The following is a 19,909-nucleotide window of genomic DNA, read 5'->3' as shown; positions in this document are numbered from 1 at the left end:
ATGAACAAAGGTCTTACGGGTTTGGAACGACATGAGGGTGAGTAATTAATGACAGAATTTTAATTTTAGGTGAACTAACCCTTTAAGGTGTGGTCACATTTACCAGTACCACTCTGCAGGCTGAATCCAGTCATTCCAATAGGAATCCACACAATTGAGTTTTGAGTGAGAGCGAAAAAGTTCACCATGCAGATTTTGCTCATGTTCAAGTTGGTTGTGCAAATTATCCACTTGACCAAGAGAAAGGTTTGAAAGTGACTTCTGTTTGAGCAGTGCTTCATACAACTCAACACTATTGACAATGGACGTTCTTTCATGCGACATGTGAAATTTTGCTAATGTGATCAGACCTTTACACTGAAAGAGGGCCCGAGTCAGAAAAACTTTCAGAAAAAAAGGTACAAAAGCTGTCACTGGGATGGTACCTTTTCAAAAGGTACACCTTTGTACCTTATTTACATTAAATTGGTACCTTAAAGCTACATATTAGTATCTAAATGGTACCTTTTGATAGGGTACCGCCCAGTGACAGATTTTGTACCTATTTTCTGAGAGTGTGTAGAGACTTTTTGAATTGGGAGAGTACGTAACCACCTAAAATCAGCCATAACACCTTATCAACCACATAGCAATGCCCTAGCAATCACCCACAACATGCACTACTGTACACTTCAGATAATACAAAATTCTTGTTTATTATATGCAAGTGTGAATTATTGTGTAGGATTGTTTGTTTTTTAACTGCTATCATTGTGCTTTACTCACCATGGCAATCATCTTATGTTTACAATTAAGCTACATTCATAAGCAAAACTGTTCTTTCACCAGCCTATAATCTAGTCATGAGCAAGTGATGAAACAAAGATGTTCAAAAGCAGACAATGCGAGCACGATTATTCATTTCTGTCCTTACATCTTCGCAAGGTTTGTCACTTTGTGATGTATTTGAGCACAAAAGAGGCCTTTTAACATTAACAAGCCAAACATGCCACTGTGACTGAACTGAATGAAATGACTGTACACACAAACTTCATGAAAAATGTTAAAGTAAAATGTATCTGCATGTAGTGAGACAAGAAAACTCTTTATAGCACTTTCCTGTAGTAGGATACAAAATAGGGACTGTAAGTAAGTAATAAATAAAAAAATATTCTGTTTTAAATTTATTTTATTTATTCTATTTCATATGAGGTCCAAAATTTTTGACATTTAACATTGATTTTTAGTGTGATCTTCTTGCACAAAACATTATTTAACTTAAAGCTACATATTAGTATCTAAATGGTACCTTTTGATAGGGTACCGCCCAGTGACAGATTTTGTACCTATTTTCTGAGAGTGTGTAGAGACTTTTTAAATTGGGAGAGTATGTAACCACCTAAAATCAGCCATAACACCTTATCAACCACATACAGTGGGTACGGAAAGTATTCAGACCCCCTTCAATCAAAAGCAAACAATGCGAGCACGATTATTCATTTCTGTCCTTACATCTTCGCAAGGTTTGTCACTTTGTGATGTATTTGAGCACAAAAGAGGCCTTTTAACATTAACAAGCCAAACATGCCACTGTGACTGAACTGAATGAAATGACTGTACACACAAACTTCATGAAAAATGTTAAAGTAAAATGTATCTGCATGTAGTGAGACAAGAAAACTCTTTATAGCACTTTCCTGTAGTAGGATACAAAATAGGGACTGTAAGTAAGTAATAAATAAAAAAATATTCTGTTTTAAATTTATTTTATTTATTCTATTTCATATGAGGTCCAAAATTTTTGACATTTAACATTGATTTTTAGTGTGATCTTCTTGCACAAAACATTATTTAAATATATATTAAAAATATATATATATATAGAGAGAGAGAGAGAGAGTTATACAGCAAACAAACGTTGTTCTTCTGAGCATTTTATTTATCAAGGAATCCTAAAAAATTTATCATATACAACTGTTTCCAATACTAACAATAAAGATCATATGACACTAAAGATTGGAGTAATGGCTACTGAAAATTCAGTTTTGCCATCACAGGATTTTTTATTTTTTTTCAAAGCCATGAAAAAAAACTTTTGAATGGTAGTTTATACAGGATAGAGAGTAGTTGAGCTTAACAAATAGTCTTAGCCCAACCATGTGTAAAAATTGAGCAAATTGAATGAGAAAGATACATACATTTGACGTTTACAACTAGCTATTTTCATGTCAAGTGTAAAAATTCAGCAAATTGCATGAGAATGATAAATAAATTTGATATTTACAACTACCTACTTTTCATGCAAGGTAATTTTAGGTAACATGATAGTTTTCACAATCGAAAAAAAAAATAAAAAATGGACACCAAAGTACACCAAACAGCTCATATGGATTTTAGAACGCCATACCAACTTCTTGTTGGACAATGGCTCATGAACCTCCTCACAGCAGGCCAAGCACCCCTACAAACGATACACAATCATGTTAAAGCCTATTAGACATGCATTAGTTACTCGCTCACTCACACACAACCACACACACACACACCGTACTTTGTGTCTAAAGGAGGGGTGCAACACAAACCTGAGGGGAGATTGTTGGGGCTAACGGCAAGATCCACAAGATGACAGAGTGTCAATACAAAGCAATTTAAGGGCGCATGAGAAATCGACCCCCCAGATAACAGGCAATTTCTCTGCTCCGATGACTCCCGTGGACAGTCAAATAATCACAAAAACGAGAAAAGAAAGAAGGAGTCTACTGCTGAGAAGCTGTGATTTGGATTAAGTTCCACTGGTTACTATTGCACATTCACTAGTGGCTTCTCCATCCCCCCCTCCCACTCTCTTTGTCTGTCTCTGCCTTAAACACACTCACATATTCAGCCAACCACTCTACTTAAGCCTTAAGACAGTAGCTTAAAACAAGATTGGAAAGTGTAAAACTTAACTTGAGGGTTTGAGATTTGGTGTCAAAAAAAAAAAAAAAGTTTGCCAAAGTTTGGGATGCTCATGATGTGATTTCCAAGCTACCATGGGCATATGGTAGGTTTAGATGAATCAATGAATGAATCAATTAATCATTTTAGAGTATTGGTTCTTTTAGACTGTTCATGCAAATCAAGCTGTTTTGTCAACCACTTAAATTAACCATCCTAATGGCGAATCATTATGGTCAGATTCATTTTAGTGAATCGTTTCATTCAGATGGTTTATAAATAACTCAAAAAAGTAAACCACTTGATTTACATGAACCGTAAGAACAAACAGATACACTAAAATGAATCAGACTTTAATGATTCACTTCAGTGAATTGTTTAATTCTGATTTATCTTAGTCAATCAGTTAGATGATGGTTCATGTAAATGGTTTACCAAAAAATAACCACTTGATTTACATGAACCGTCGGAATAAACCAATTCACTACAGACTATAATGATTTAATAAATCAGTTTGTTCAGACAATTCACGTAATGGTCCACAAAAAGTGAACTGCTTACAAAAACAGTCTGAACAAACTGTTTCACTAAAGTGAATCAGAAATGAGGAAACAGTTTAGTGCATAATTATTCAGATCGATCAGCTGCATGCAAATGAATGAAAAAAATCACAACTGAGCTACTTTCACACTACACTTAAAGCCAAAGTTAAATCCGTTCATCATATAAAGAGATTGTATCTATTCACAAGACTTGGATTAAACCACTTGATTCATATGAATGGATCTTCTAAGTTTTGGTTACCTTGACTTTCAATGGAGGGACAGAAACCCTCAGAAAGTTTCATTTAAAAAATATCCTAAATTGTGTTTTAAAGATTAACCAAAGCCTTGTGGGTTTGAAATACAGTATATTAGATGTCACCATTTTCCACTGTTTTGGAGGGCTTTCCACCATGTGAAATGCAGGGGGTAACTGGTCCATATTAACCAGCTGAATCATAACCACTTCACATTCAAAACAAGTAGGCAGTATATAAAGTACACTAGTGTTCCAATCCAAACACACACATTTGAAGCCTTGACTCATTATGCATGACTCAGTCAACTTAAGAGAAAATCAGACATTCCACTTGTTCACTTCAGTGCAAGACTGAATGAATAGGAAGGCACTGGCCAACGACCCCATATTAAAGACTCCAAAACTTAGGAATGCAGAACAGTTATTTAATTGCCACATTATATTTTCTCATAAAATGCTCTATTATTCAGAGCATGCTCCAGTCACAGAATGCCATTATTCAAGAACGCTGTTTTTGTTAGTGCTCTCAGAGACCTGCCTGCTAACAGGGAGTATAACTTAAAGACTGACACTTCCTGCAGGCAGTGTTTGGTAATAGGGTGGGTTGTCAATCACAAGTGCTTTCCCGAAGATGACAGCAAGTCTATATATTCTCAATGTTTGGGTGAGAGTGAGGTTACGGAAAACTTTACAGATTTATACATTTATGACTAAGAATGCATACATTTTTCAGAGATGCAGGGTGTATTGAAGGTGTACTAAGGGATGGGTGTTCTTTCAATCATTTTCATCCATTATCAATTCATGGAATCAATGATTTGTTTAAGCATTCAGAGACTTTGTTGAAGTCCTTTTAAAGACTTTATTATATTATTTGGAGCATTTCCAATGCAAAAAAATATATTTTTTCTACCCAAAATGCATTTTAAATATATACTAAATATTTAGTGAAGCTCAATTAAATATATTATGTATTTTATTGAAAACATATTTAGTTTCAACCTCCATATACCAAACTATTTTAAAATATATTTCAAGGGCAAGAAAATTTCCAATTTTCAATTTTGAAGTAACCTAAATTTAGGATAGAGATCAATATACAGTGGGTACGGAAAGTATTCAGACCCCCTTAAATTTTTCACTCTTTGTTATATTGCAGCCATTTGCTAAAATCATTTAAGTTAATTTTTTTTCCTCATTAATGTACACACAGCACCCACACCACACAAACCACAAAAAAAAAGTAGATAGAATAGAAAAAATAGAAAGCTAGTGTTTGTTTTTTAAATAAAAAAGATAAATATAAAGTATAATTAAAATAGAATAGAAAGGGCTAGTTAGAGCGTCAACAAATTATAATAGCACAAAGATACATACGAAATCAACCTACTTGAAAAACAAAAAAAAAATGAATAAGAAATATTATATTGTATAACGTAAATGTACAAATAGACTGAATGCCAAAAAAAAAACACTATTGGAGTCAATGGGGACCAGAAACTTTCTGGTTATGAACATTCTTCAAAATATCTTCTATTTTGTTGAGGAGAACAAAGAAATTCATACAGGTTTAGAACAACGTGAGGGGTGAGTAAATGATGACAGTATTTTCATTTTTGGGTGAAGATCATATAATGCCAGGATCTCATGTAGCCTTCTACTACACATGCTTTATCTTTAACTATTAACGTTCATGTAAGACACAACTTACTGTGTTGACGAGGATACTCGCAAAGACTGGCATTTTGACACATAACTATGTGTATTTGAACGTTTAAGCACAAGGTGCGAAAAATAACTCGAGTTTAGTCAGGCGTTGTACGAGCAGGTGTGCGCCGCGCGTATCAGGCTGAAACCGTCTTAACGCGCGTATTTACCAACAAGAATTCTGCCCTGCTGCTTAATGTCCATGAATAGTTTAAAACCATTTGTTTTTAAACCCCAATGCTTAAAATGCGTTTAAGCTTACAAGCAAAACGATTGACATTTTTTCTACCGGGTTATTTCCCAACCCTTAAGCGAATATATAGAGTTTGTTCAAACACAAAAAGCCAAAGACATCCATCAAGTTAATAATCAAACTAACCTAAAATCTGTGTGGACGATGGCGCTGATTTGATCTGCTCCATGTGCCTGGTCCACTTGCTGTTTCACAACTTCTACTCCATCATCATATTTAGTAAAATAACCTGATAGCTGGGGATTTTACTGACTATGTTTTTCTGCTGTTTGTCTTTTACGTTTTTCTTTTTTTTTTGAGCCCCTCTCTCACATTTTTTTTAGAATAGCTGACATTTTTACTTATCGAAGATTGTTCTTTGCGTGACCATTTCCAGATTATGCCAGAACGAAGTGAAGAGTGGAGGTGAATGCGGACATCAGGCTCAGCGATCACCTGATAGATACACGTACAGTTCGTTCAAAAGTCAAATACAGAATAAATGCATTTGATTGGTAAACCAAATTCAAACGTGACGTTTCAATATCTAATGGTAATATATGGAATTTACGGCAAAGCTCCACTAAATAATAGCGCTAAAAGTGGGGGCGTGGTGGGGCTTTGGCGATTGGCGCTCCAGTCAATCTACTCCACAGCCAATCACGGGCCCTCTCGTTGCTCGGGCCCTGGGGCTTCAGCACCACCTAGCCCTATTGTTAATCCGGCCCTGATTGTATGTTGTCTCTGGCAGCATGGGATTGTGTGAGAGCATTTGCACAGATGGACAGAAGGACAGGGCAGGTGGGGAGCTAGACATACAGATGGGACGCACATACTCACAGCCTGCCTTGTCACGAAGCTATTATCCTCCCGAATCCTTTGACGCACACAGGCTATTGCTCTTTCTAAGCCTAAACGACTACAATATTTGTAGATGAACTTCTGCTTGTTGACAAGCGGGCAGCACTACTAAGTTTCGCTTCCAAAACATAAAAGCAATTCTAATGAAGACTTCCTTTAATTAACACACTCTCATTAAGCCGCAGCTCAGCAGGTAAAACGAAAACAAAACGAGACACAGGCTGCACCCGTCCCGCCTTTGCCATTTTAAACACAAGTCTTTGAGGCGGTTATACATGTGTAGGACTGCAGGCTAACACATCTAGCCACTGTGTGACAGCAATTACTGTGTGTTTTCTCTCTCAGGCCTCTGCCCGGCCTTTGCAGGATGCTTGTGTGCGATTGTAGTGGAGACGAGTGACAGAGATGAACTATCTTTGCTGAAAAGGTTAGCGGATGTGCATCGGCATGGAAAAACAATCCAGGGTATGTCTCCACGCCTCCCCTGCATGCTAGAAAAACACCATCTCATGTATATGTTGCATGAAATGCCGTCTTTTTTCTTGAATAAAATCGAGTTGGGGTGGGGGCTCGGGTATACTCGCTCTTGTCGCCAAGACCTCCCTGGGGTGCGTTGCCGTGGAAACGGCCCCAGGTAAATCAGCCTCCTGAAGGTGGGTTTTTTTGTGGTTCCATTCCGCTTCAATTGGCCAGAGACTGTGTATTTCTCCCAGCGTGGGAAATGGAACAGGCTAAATTAAGTCGACAGTCGAAGGCCCCAGGGAAGCCCACAGGCAGTTGTGTACCAAACTCATTGGGCTGATCAGCTAAACGCACTCCATTAAGGTGGGTCTCATGTACTAGCGAGTACTGCTTGAAGAGTGTGCTGATTAAAAACAGATGACATGACCTTACAGTCAACATGGAACCCAAATTTACCCCATGTACATATACCTGAAATTATAGTGAACGGTTCATTGGTGCATGTTATTCTAAAGAAAAGATATTTGTCTTTTCAAATAATAGTTTTTCCTCAAAGTGTAATTACTGGCTCTTATTTTCCAACCACCTGTCATATAAAGAACACCTTTTACATCCATAAATTATCATTGGATAAAATACTATCCTGTTTCACATAGAATTATATCCCTTAAGGCTTGTTTATATCAAAAACGATAACTATGATAATAGTTATATTAGCGTCCACACCAATGCAAGATAACACTCTGTTTGCAAACACTGCAGTTTTGTCGTCTGTTGCTTTAAATCCTTGAGCTCTTTAAAGTCAGGTGGATTCTGATTAGCTGTCAGTGTTTTTATTGTTTATTAGCAATAAAAATTGTTCTTGAAATTAATTCCAACAATATAGTTGCTTTCTGCTGTTACCGTCAGTACTTTCCTATTGTCATATGGAATTAGAACCATTTTTTTTTTAAATATATCATTATATTTATTATCCTTGGTGTGAATGGGCCTTTATGGAAGTTGCATGGGTTGCAAATGCCATTTTATGTTGACTTTTCAAAAATAAATATTTGAAAAAGGACCAATACATTTAACATTTAAAAACGATGAATGATGATGATGAATGATATTTTTGAAGAACTTTCAACTATAAGCAACTATTAGCTATAAGAAGAACATGACGAGCAAGTTATTTTGTAGGTGTATTTCCCTGAAAACACTGTTGATCTTTCTAATTTCTAATCCCATCCTGTTTTAACCAGTGGTTTGAGTTGTATCATTGGGAAATATCCAAAATTAGTTCATGTGGCGACGTGCAGACCAATTAGATTTAAATAATTGAGTAACTTACATTTTAAATACAATATAGCCAGTTTCTTTGTCTATATTTTCAAAGAAAGGCAAAGCAGAATGAACCGTTGCACATCTGAGAGCAAAACACAGTAGTTTCTGAATGAATCTGTATATTTAATAATTGAGTGATTTAATGATTTGCTCATAAAGACAGTGAGTATGCCAACATGCTGATAGCTACCAGTTAAATACCAGTTTGACAACCAGTCTTAGCAGTTTTCAAGAAAATGAATATATACAGTGTGTATATATATATATCTCCTTAGCCCAGGTAAGATGCCTCTGATGTTGTCTGTGGTTCAGGAGTGGCTTAACAAGGGGAATACGACAACTGTAGCCAAATTCCTTGACACGTCTGTGTGTGGTGGCTCTTGATGCCTTGACCCCAGCCTCAGTCCATTCCTTGTGAAGTTCACTCAAATTCTTGAATCGATTTTGCTTGACAATCCTCATAAGGCTGTGGTTCTCTCGGTTGGTTGTGCATCTTTTTCTTCCACACTTTTTCCTTCCACTCAACTTTCTGTTAACATGCTTGGATACAGCACTCTGTGAACAGCCAGCTTCTTTGGCAATGAATGTTTGTGGCTTACCCTCCTTGTGAAGGGTGTCAATGATTGTCTTCTGGACAACTGTCAGATCAGCAGTCTTCCCCATGATTGTGTAGCCTAGTGAACCAAACTGAGAGACCATTTTGAAGGCTCAGGAAACCTTTGCAGGTGTTTTGAGTTGATTAGCTGATTGGCATGTCACCATATTCTAATTTGTTGAGATAGTGAATTGGTGGGTTTTTGTTAAATGTGAGCCAAAATCATCACAATTAAAAGAACCAAAGACTTAAACTACTTCAGTCTGTGTGCATTGAATTTATTTAGTACACGAGTTTCACAATTTGAGTTGAATTACTGAAATGAACTTTTCCACAACATTCTAATTTATTGAGATGCACCTGTATATATATATGTATTTATTATTATTATTTTTTTAATCAGGTTATTTTCCATTTGGTTGCATTAAAACAGAAGCATCCATGCATTCTACTCAGAGTATTCTATTTATTATGTGAGTTGTGATAAATAATGCATTAAAAACCCCAGAGTAGTCCAAAATGTTAGCAGGAAATGTACAAACTCATATTCTCTTCTCATGTTTGCGCGTTTGTCTACAATTTTTTTCAATTCTCCTTCGGCTACTCAAGATTTTTATAATTTCTTGGGTCAAGAAAGAGTCAGTGTGTACAGTACATTTCCTTTTCCCTTACAAACTCTCGCTCTGGTTGGATGCACTTAAATCCGCAGTAAGGACGCTTTCCTGTTACATATCACACATGCACACTTCAATTATTATAAGCTGAAAGAACGCAAGTTAAAGGGATAGTTCACCAAAAAATTAAAATTGTCTTCATTTGCTCATTTGTTCCTAACCTGTATGAATTTTGTTCTTCTGTTGAACACAAAAGAAGATATTTTGAAGAATGTTGGTAACCAGCTGACAGTAGCCATTGACTTCTATAGTATTTTTTCCATACAATGGAAATCAATGGCTACCGCCAACTGCTTGGTTACCCACATTCTTCAAAATATCTTATTTTGTGCTCAACAGAAGAAAGAAACTCACTGAGGGTGGGCAAATGATGAGAGAATTTTAATTTTTGAGTGAGCTGTCCCTTTAAGGTGTTTACATTGGAGTAATGGGCAAAAATCTTGCTTTGTCAGTTTATTTATTCTTAAGCCATTTTTGATCTAACGGTGATTAAGAATGTGCATGTAAACATGCTCAGTGACATATATATATCACATACAGTATATATATATATATATATATATATATAATGAATTGTATGGGATAATAAACCTTATTTTTTTCTTTTAGCTGACAGGAAGTGATGGGAGGGAAGGAAAAGGTTTGACATGAGCCTATAAATTCATAATGCAATAAATTACATTTACCATAAAGTTGCTTGCTGGATGGCACCGCCAGTCTCCCCAAGACATATTGCATAGATTTAAAGAGACATGGTGGCTGAATGCAACCATGGGCCAATCTCCTAGACTGAATGCATGGTTTCTCTTTCTGCGTGGAGAGTATGTCTGTCAGGCCTGTCACATTGGCCCTGCAGCTGTGTGACTTACTGCTCTCCCCAGTGTCTCTCCTGAGACCTCTGCATGTCAGAACAGTCAATAAAGCCAGCATAGCAGTGCCAAGAGCCTCCAGGGCTGCCCATGGTGGAGTCATTAATGGACCTGCATGGTAACATGGATAGGTGAGAGCTGGTCAGATATCTGGTCGTAGATTCATACAAGCCTCCTATGAGGATTGTATAGGGCCCAGTACAAGTACTTGATGAACTCACATTGCCAACCTTGAGGATGATGAGTTTTTAACCCACAAAAACCTTTTAAACCTTTGGTCTATCGTACTGCCATGGCCCATGAATGAATAGAGCACTTCAAAGACTTGTTTTTTTTTTTTTTTTTCTCTGTACATTTCATCTTTTGTTTGGATCACTTTTGACTATTTAGCTCTCGGCAATAGTGTTGCAATGGCGATCTTTGGATGTGAAATAAGACAAAGTCACATTGCCGCAAGCGCATCGGTGGAGATAAAAATAAAGGGCTGTGGAGGGTAGGCATAGAGAGGGAGACGGATGGGAACAGGCAGAATAAAAAATTTCCATTTGATTCCCTGTGAAAGACAAGGGTTCCTTCATCCTTTTTTAGTATTCTGAAGCAATGCATAGAGTTCTTTGTGTTCACTGGGATCTGATTTTGGTCTCTCCATTGGTTCCCCAGATGATTCTACATGGACGTATAGCAGAGATGGAAGCTCAGAACAGAAAAATTTACTTGAGAGTTGATTTGGACTCCAAATTCGAGACCTGAAAAAAACAACGACAAAGTTTGAACAACAAAGTGTTTTGCGATGAAACTGAAATAGTGACTGATCTTTTCTTCCATATTGTGACATACAGCTAAATGTAACGGATTATTGAAAAAGAAAAAATGTAGGGCGGTGACTTGGTTTTGTGCATTGGTTGTTGATTGATTAGTGTGAGCTTGGAGTGGTGGATGTTAAGTGGACTAAATGATTGGATACATCCTGCATACGTGACCAGAGAGAAGTCTATCATTTTCACTGGAAGGTCTAATAATGACATTTTTTGTTAAATATTATGAGGTCAATAAATAAATGAATAAATAAATAAAAAATGTACCAATTTTATATGCACCGATTAATTACAATAACTACAATAAGATCTATATTATGTGTTTAGAAAATAGAGTAAATTGCCATTTCATTATTTAACTATTTATTACTGTATCAAAATGTGCCAAATTTAGTCAATGGCTAATTTTGAAGGTCAAAGAACAACGTATTAGACATTTCTATTTATTTATTGATTGATTTCATTGATTGATTTTTTGATTGATGTATTGATAGATTGATTGATTTCTGCTCCTGCTGCTGTTGCTATATCTTTCAAAAATATGCAGAAAAGTACTATTATTACATATTATCTTACTAGGTGGGCCACGTTTCTCATCAATTATGTGTGTAGGTGGTTGTTGTTGTCTTTTGTTTTTTTTGACCACATCAAAAGTCGTGTAAGTACTGTTGTTTCTGCAGCTCAGCTTATCCGTATAATTTGGGTTTTTTAATTTACATTACTTTTCATAGTATAGACTCTTCTCTATCAAACATATCAAGAAAAAAATTTGATTCCTCATGATGTTGACTTTAACATTTAGATTCATGCATTTATTGTCTGCTGTGGCAACATTGGCATCACTTTTATTACACCCCCTTGTCATTTTTCCACAACTCAAAGTTGAAAAAGAAAAGAACTGTCAAAACTTCCATTGTGCAAAGGGTTGTGGGTAAAATTATTCTATAAAGCATGCAGGGATGCCCACACCAGCAGTGCTCTAGAAGTAGTTTGACACTACCTTTCAATCTTTTTTTTTGATGCAATGATGATTTGGATTGTGGTAATTCTAATCTCACAATTTTTTTTTTAAATGGATAGTATGTGAACCGTAAAGTCTTGCTAGTCTGTATTTTGGCCATGTATATGGGTGGCCTCAGTGACTCCTCTGTCAGTCTGAGCACTCACACCTGTCTGAGTTTTAGAGATGTAGTCTGGGATGCCCACATGTAGTGTGCATGGCTAAAGAACAAGTGTGCCAGTATATATCAGTCTTCCGTGAGTGGGTTGAGAGCTGCTGCAGAGGGCCAGATGTGAAGGACAGGCTGTGAGAGCTCAGCAGAACCAGAGATGAGCTCAGAAGTGCAGAAAGAGAAGTCACAGGCTCTATTCATCTCAGAAACTGAAATTATGTTTGTGTTGGAAAATTGGAAATTCTGTCATTTATTCATCCTCATGTCAGATCAAACCTGCATGTCTTTCTTTTACAGAAAAAAAAAGCTATTTGAAAATGTTTCATCGCTCTCAGATCTCAAAAATTGCATCATGGTTCATCTGAGCATTTGGCATCGTTGACATCAAACCTGGTGCTTTGCTAAGTTCAGATATGCACATTTGGAAAGGAAATTTGAAACCCTTTTAATATTCATGTAAAAGCTCTATAGTTCTGCTTAAACATCATTGTTATTTTTAAAAGTGGCAGCACCGCCTCCTCACTCTCATTTCTTTAACCATTCTGACTGTAAATACCACCTTTCTGGACATTATATACCTGGGAGCTGATGAAGGGCTTACATGACGGGTTTATTTGAATAGTTCCAACATCTTAAGCATTAGAACAAAATTATGAGAAATTATTGAAAAAGGTGCGAGTGGTTGATAGTTACCTTGCAAGTCAACTAACAGGCTTGGAGAAAGAAACTATTTTTTTATAAAAGCCGTAAGAGCAGAAAAATAGACCTTTGTGTTCAGATTGATTACTATTGATACAGAGAGTTCAATGAAATCAGGTCTATAGTTCATTCTCTGACTTCTGAGTTTCTGATCTAACAAATTAACAGTTGCTGAGGTTTGAGTGGAGCTGCACTACCGTTTAAAAGCCTCAGGTTGGTGAGATTTTTTACATATTTTGAAAGAAGTTTCTTATGCTCACCAGGGCTGCATTTATTTGATCGATAGTACAGTAAAAATTGTAATATTCTGAAATATTATTGCAATTTAAAATAACTGTTTTCTATTTTAATATATTTTAATATATATATATATTACTGTGAAGGCAAAGCTGAATTTTCATCAGCCATTATTCCAGTCATCAGTGTCACATGATCCTTCAGAAGTCATTCTCATATGCTGATTTGCTGCTCAATATACATTTCTTATTATCATCAATGTTGAAAACAGCTGCTTAATATTTCTATGGAAACCATGATAAAGTACTGTGAACAGTTTGAGAGTTTCCTTAGAATTTTTGGGCGATTGTTTGAGGGGTGAATTGTCCCTTTAAAAAATATTTAGATTTTAAAGCAAAGAAATTCAAAGCTAAAATACCAACATGTTACCTTAAAAAAGAAAGAAAAAAGGAGCAAAGTAGCCATAAGCTATTTTCCATCTTCTTTTCAAGCACTGCACAAATCTAAAAACTCATCTGAAATCAGCAGGTCCTTTGGACACGGTCTCCTTATGACAGCCCTGTGTATAAAAGATGGTATTTCCACTTCCTCCTCCCGTCTACTCAGCATCCTGTTCATTCTTCTCTCTCTCTGTGAATATGTCTGTCTGTTCTCAGCTAAGCTGTTTTCACTCAAACGATCGCTTTGTAGCGAAAACTCAAAAAGCGTCCGTCTGGTTAATAATTAGCATGCTAAAAGATTTGTTAAGCACATTAAAGCCGCCATTACATATCACCTTAGTCGTCCTTCTCTTCTTTCGCTCTCTATCTGTGTGTTTTTCTCTATTTTTGACATACAGACCGAGGGTGGCAGGCATCAAAGGGCAGGAAGAGCAGAGAGCCCACACCCACTGAGCTAACATTTAAACTCCATCCAATCCCACTAGGAACCAAAGGCACTGCGCTGAACGTCAGATTAAACCCAGAAATATGTATGAAAAATATCTGCTTTCTCCTGCTTTCAAAGGGGTTCAAAGGGACAATGGAACTTCATCAAAGTGCCATGTCCTTCTTTTGCCCTTGGCAGAGCATGAATCCAAACGTCCTTCAGATTTCAGTTTTATAGCATGAGATGACGGGTCTATCTACTGTATCTGTCTATCTTTACTCTACTCCAGCATAAGTGCTTTGCTGACAGGTGAGCTTCTTTACATAAACTTTATCACAAGCCAAAACAGTATTTGGACACTTGATGTTTGATGTGCAAATTCAACTGCATTTGAATATAAACTATCAAATCAAGTGGGAGCTGCAGACAAACAATTCTAGACCTTTTTTCACTTTGCTTAGGGGCTATTCACACAAAATTTGTTTTTATTGGTTTATGTGAAAATGTTGGTGAAATTGTGACATTTTTTAAGATGATGTCAAATATTCAAGAACTTGGAATTCTGTTCCATTCCATTGAACTCAAGAGTGTGTTCAGAGTAAATGATCTCAAATACTTTTATTTATTTAAATTAGATTTTATATATATTTTTTCTGACTGTATGAAGTCAGTTCCTGTAGTGTTCATCACATTAACTATGGACATTTTCCACTAACATTTAACATTCCAAATACTTTAGCTCTGATCCAGTTAGTTTTTAATCAGATTTACCTTAACATTTTTCTATTGTCTTAAATATATTTCTCTTGAGTTGTTTTTATTTAATTATTTGTTTGTTTGTTTGTAATGTAACCTAATGTAACTGTTTTCATACATTTTAAAGAGTTGCTTAAAGGCACAATAGGTAAGAATGTAATAATAAAATATCCAAAAACCACTTGCACATTGTTATATATTTCATGCAGTTGTGCACTTACATTATCCCAAAAGTTCCCAAAGATTCCCAGAGAAATTCCAATTTTAAATAATGGCTCGTCCCAGTTCATTGTCGCCTATCAATTACATAATATCCGTGCTATCGGTTTCCGCTTGTAGAAACTATGGCAACACACGTGGACAAAAATGCTGCTGCAGTTAAACTAAATCCATTTCGGCAGTTGCGAATAAAATGAAAATGAAATGAAAAGTGTTGACTTCAGCATTAAATTTAGATCTGCTCGATGTTGCACCATGAATCTTTTTCTGCGTTTTTACAGTGTTGCGTCTTATAACCAATCACACACGAGTCTGTTGAGTTTATGAACGCAGCGGCCAATCAGAGGCGTTTAGATGAGTCATCGCTGAAACACCAGAGTTTTGTTCAGTGCGCACGCTCGCTGAGTATATTCTCTCATCATAAACAACAAAGTGCAGATGTACGTATGATGTAAGTAGGAGTTTCATTCATCAAACAGTGTATAGACAGCTTTACTGATTATAAGGGGACTTTTTTTTTAAAAAGTACTTAAACTCGTAGCCACACACCCATTTAAAGCTCTTTCCTATGTTAAACACATCCGGTTTTGTGTTCACTGTCCTAGTTCATGATAAATGTGAAGTTCTCCACTCCGTGTTCACCACCCAGACAAGCATGAGAAATTATGGTCCTTATTGATTCTCATTTTCAAAGGATCTGATGGGCGCACGTGTCAGGCAGCTCCTTTAAAGGGTTAATGAGCTTAATCGACGACACTTGACGATCCATTTAAACCCTCACCCACCCATCCCAAAAATTAAACCAGTAAAAGAAAGGCTCCAATTTCTTAATCTCTGCAAATTGGACTAATCCAGCATTGCAGAAATGCAGGCTTTGGAGAGAATGGCTTCTTAAGCCTACTACGCTGTGCATAGGTGTTGCTTAGCACTTCTGTGGGGGAGTGTGCGCCATTGATCCATTCATAAGTTTATGAGGCGAGGGTTAAAGTCACAGTTTATGGTGAGAGAATGAGAAGTTTGCTTCCGTTTCTCCTTTTATCTCTCTCGCTCTCTCTCTATTTCGATGTCTCCTCCCTCCACTATGCCCTCCGGGAGCCCAGTGTTTATTGGCTGCCTGAAATACACCCATCTTTCCACCAGCCCCAGGCTAGCATTGTCTCAACAAAGCCTGTTACTTGATGGTTCAATAGGGGCTTTTTGGGTGTGATTTCCCTGCTGTTGCCTGCTCTCTCTCTTGGTCTCGGTAGCTGCCGTCTCGGCTCAGGAGCATGGCGAATGGGATCAGAAGCAAACAGCCTCACTGATAACGATGAAGGGCAAATATTGAAGCCTTATTGTTTGTTTGTTTTCTAGCTCCCCTGCTTCTGTCTGCAGCGTCTTTCACATTCTGATTTATATTCACCTAAACTTTGACATTAACTCTCTTCAGGCTTACTTTCAAATGCAAGCCTTTGAAGACCTTATTCTGATTAATGCGGAATGCTATTTAAATGCACGTTTTGATGACTTGTACTGGTCATCATTTCTGTTGTTTATTTTCTCTGCTGTGGTCCACTTATAATGTTAGTCCATAGTTGAGTTTTTCAGGACTCTTTTCAACCCTCTCTTTGACCCGCAGAACGCTAGGCCTTTAAAGGCCTGTTCATACGATAACTATATTAGCGTCCACACCAAATGAAAATAACATTCTCTTTATAAACATGCACTGCAGTTCTGTCTTCTGCCGCTTTAAATGTTCAAGCTTTTTAAAGGTGGATTCTGATTGCCTCTCAATGTTTTTATTATTCATCTGCTGAAAAAACATTCTAAAAGCGATTCCAGCAATATCGTTCCTTTGGGTTGTTTTTATAGCTGTGGAATGGTCTTCCCTATTCTCATAGGATTAGAACAATTATTAAAATTAGAACAATCATTATAGTGATAGTTATCGATATAGTTGTCATTCTTGAATGGATTCTTATGGCTTCTGTTTGCAAATTAGCTTTAGCAGTTAGCTTCTACTGATGCGATAGCTACATTATTCTTTTGAGAAAGCCTCTTTCTCCACCGATAGTCATTCAAAATGAACTGTAATTAGACAAAATATGTTTTGACATGTTTTACAAGTGGGAAATTTTGGAAGGTCTTAAAAATGTGAAATGATTCTCATTTTTTCCTGTCTACTCCCTTTGACGTCATAGTTAATGTAGGATGGTCTCTAATGAAGGGTTTGGGACAGTGAGGGTTCTTCTGGTGCCAGCTGTCAGTGTATGTCACTTTCCTGACTCATTTCCAAAGTAATTAGTTAGAAATCGTAGTATCTACCCTACATAATCGCTATTACCTCACAGTGACTGGGTCCAGTTTTTTTTCTTTCTTACACAAAATAGGCTGGCTGACAAGTACAGTGGTGTGAAAAAGTGTTGGCCCCCTTCCAGCTGATGAGCGATATCATTTCACTCTGTTCATTGTTGCCTGTCGATGATGTAATATCCGTGCTATCGGTTTCCGCTTGTAGAAACTATGGCAACACACGTGGACAAAAATGCTGCTGCAGTTAAACTAAATCCATTTCGGCAGTTGCGAATAAAATGAAAATGAAATGAAAAGTGTTGACTTCAGCATTAAATTTAGATCTGCTCGATGTTGCACCATGAATCTTTTTCTGCGTTTTTACAGTGTTGCGTCTTATAACCAATCACACACGAGTCTGTTGAGTTTATGAACGCAGCGGCCAATCAGAGGCGTTTAGATGAGTCATCGCTGAAACACCAGAGTTTTGTTCAGTGCGCACGCTCGCTGAGTATATTCTCTCATCATAAACAACAAAGTGCAGATGTACGTATGATGTAAGTAGGAGTTTCATTCATCAAACAGTGTATAGACAGCTTTACTGATTATAAGGGGACTTTTTTTTTAAAAAGTACTTAAACTCGTAGCCACACACCCATTTAAAGCTCTTTCCTATGTTAAACACATCCGGTTTTGTGTTCACTGTCCTAGTTCATGATAAATGTGAAGTTCTCCACTCCGTGTTCACCACCCAGACAAGCATGAGAAATTATGGTCCTTATTGATTCTCATTTTCAAAGGATCTGATGGGCGCACGTGTCAGGCAGCTCCTTTAAAGGGTTAATGAGCTTAATCGACGACACTTGACGATCCATTTAAACCCTCACCCACCCATCCCAAAAATTAAACCAGTAAAAGAAAGGCTCCAATTTCTTAATCTCTGCAAATTGGACTAATCCAGCATTGCAGAAATGCAGGCTTTGGAGAGAATGGCTTCTTAAGCCTACTACGCTGTGCATAGGTGTTGCTTAGCACTTCTGTGGGGGAGTGTGCGCCATTGATCCATTCATAAGTTTATGAGGCGAGGGTTAAAGTCACAGTTTATGGTGAGAGAATGAGAAGTTTGCTTCCGTTTCTCCTTTTATCTCTCTCGCTCTCTCTCTATTTCGATGTCTCCTCCCTCCACTATGCCCTCCGGGAGCCCAGTGTTTATTGGCTGCCTGAAATACACCCATCTTTCCACCAGCCCCAGGCTAGCATTGTCTCAACAAAGCCTGTTACTTGATGGTTCAATAGGGGCTTTTTGGGTGTGATTTCCCTGCTGTTGCCTGCTCTCTCTCTTGGTCTCGGTAGCTGCCGTCTCGGCTCAGGAGCATGGCGAATGGGATCAGAAGCAAACAGCCTCACTGATAACGATGAAGGGCAAATATTGAAGCCTTATTGTTTGTTTGTTTTCTAGCTCCCCTGCTTCTGTCTGCAGCGTCTTTCACATTCTGATTTATATTCACCTAAACTTTGACATTAACTCTCTTCAGGCTTACTTTCAAATGCAAGCCTTTGAAGACCTTATTCTGATTAATGCGGAATGCTATTTAAATGCACGTTTTGATGACTTGTACTGGTCATCATTTCTGTTGTTTATTTTCTCTGCTGTGGTCCACTTATAATGTTAGTCCATAGTTGAGTTTTTCAGGACTCTTTTCAACCCTCTCTTTGACCCGCAGAACGCTAGGCCTTTAAAGGCCTGTTCATACGATAACTATATTAGCGTCCACACCAAATGAAAATAACATTCTCTTTATAAACATGCACTGCAGTTCTGTCTTCTGCCGCTTTAAATGTTCAAGCTTTTTAAAGGTGGATTCTGATTGCCTCTCAATGTTTTTATTATTCATCTGCTGAAAAAACATTCTAAAAGCGATTCCAGCAATATCGTTCCTTTGGGTTGTTTTTATAGCTGTGGAATGGTCTTCCCTATTCTCATAGGATTAGAACAATTATTAAAATTAGAACAATCATTATAGTGATAGTTATCGATATAGTTGTCATTCTTGAATGGATTCTTATGGCTTCTGTTTGCAAATTAGCTTTAGCAGTTAGCTTCTACTGATGCGATAGCTACATTATTCTTTTGAGAAAGCCTCTTTCTCCACCGATAGTCATTCAAAATGAACTGTAATTAGACAAAATATGTTTTGACATGTTTTACAAGTGGGAAATTTTGGAAGGTCTTAAAAATGTGAAATGATTCTCATTTTTTCCTGTCTACTCCCTTTGACGTCATAGTTAATGTAGGATGGTCTCTAATGAAGGGTTTGGGACAGTGAGGGTTCTTCTGGTGCCAGCTGGTCACTTTCCTGACTTTCCTGACTCATTTCCAAAGTAATTAGTTAGAAATCGTAGTATCTACCCTACATAATCTCACAGTGA

The 19,909-nt window shown here is 37.2% G+C and overlaps 2 long non-coding RNA genes across 2 annotated transcripts in view; one reads left to right on the top strand and one right to left on the bottom strand.

Moving 5' to 3' along the window:
* The window catches only part of LOC107697865 (uncharacterized), a 19,459-nt gene extending 13,548 nt beyond the window's left edge, over window positions 1–5,911 (bottom strand). Inside the window, exon 1 of the long non-coding RNA XR_001635265.1 lies at window positions 5,804–5,911. This is a non-coding gene — a long non-coding RNA (uncharacterized LOC107697865). The remainder of the gene's footprint in view (window positions 1–5,803) is intronic.
* LOC107697866 (uncharacterized) overlaps window positions 1–19,909 on the top strand; it is a 62,721-nt gene that overhangs the window by 22,191 nt on the left and 20,621 nt on the right. The gene's annotated exons all lie outside the window — the stretch shown is intronic.

Source organism: Sinocyclocheilus anshuiensis, unplaced genomic scaffold, assembly GCF_001515605.1.
Source record: "Sinocyclocheilus anshuiensis isolate Anshui unplaced genomic scaffold, SAMN03320099.WGS_v1.1 scaffold78, whole genome shotgun sequence".
Lineage (NCBI taxonomy): Eukaryota > Metazoa > Chordata > Actinopteri > Cypriniformes > Cyprinidae > Sinocyclocheilus > Sinocyclocheilus anshuiensis.
The sequence above is the reverse complement of the archived record's forward strand: the minus strand, read 5'-3'. Positions and strand labels throughout refer to the sequence as shown.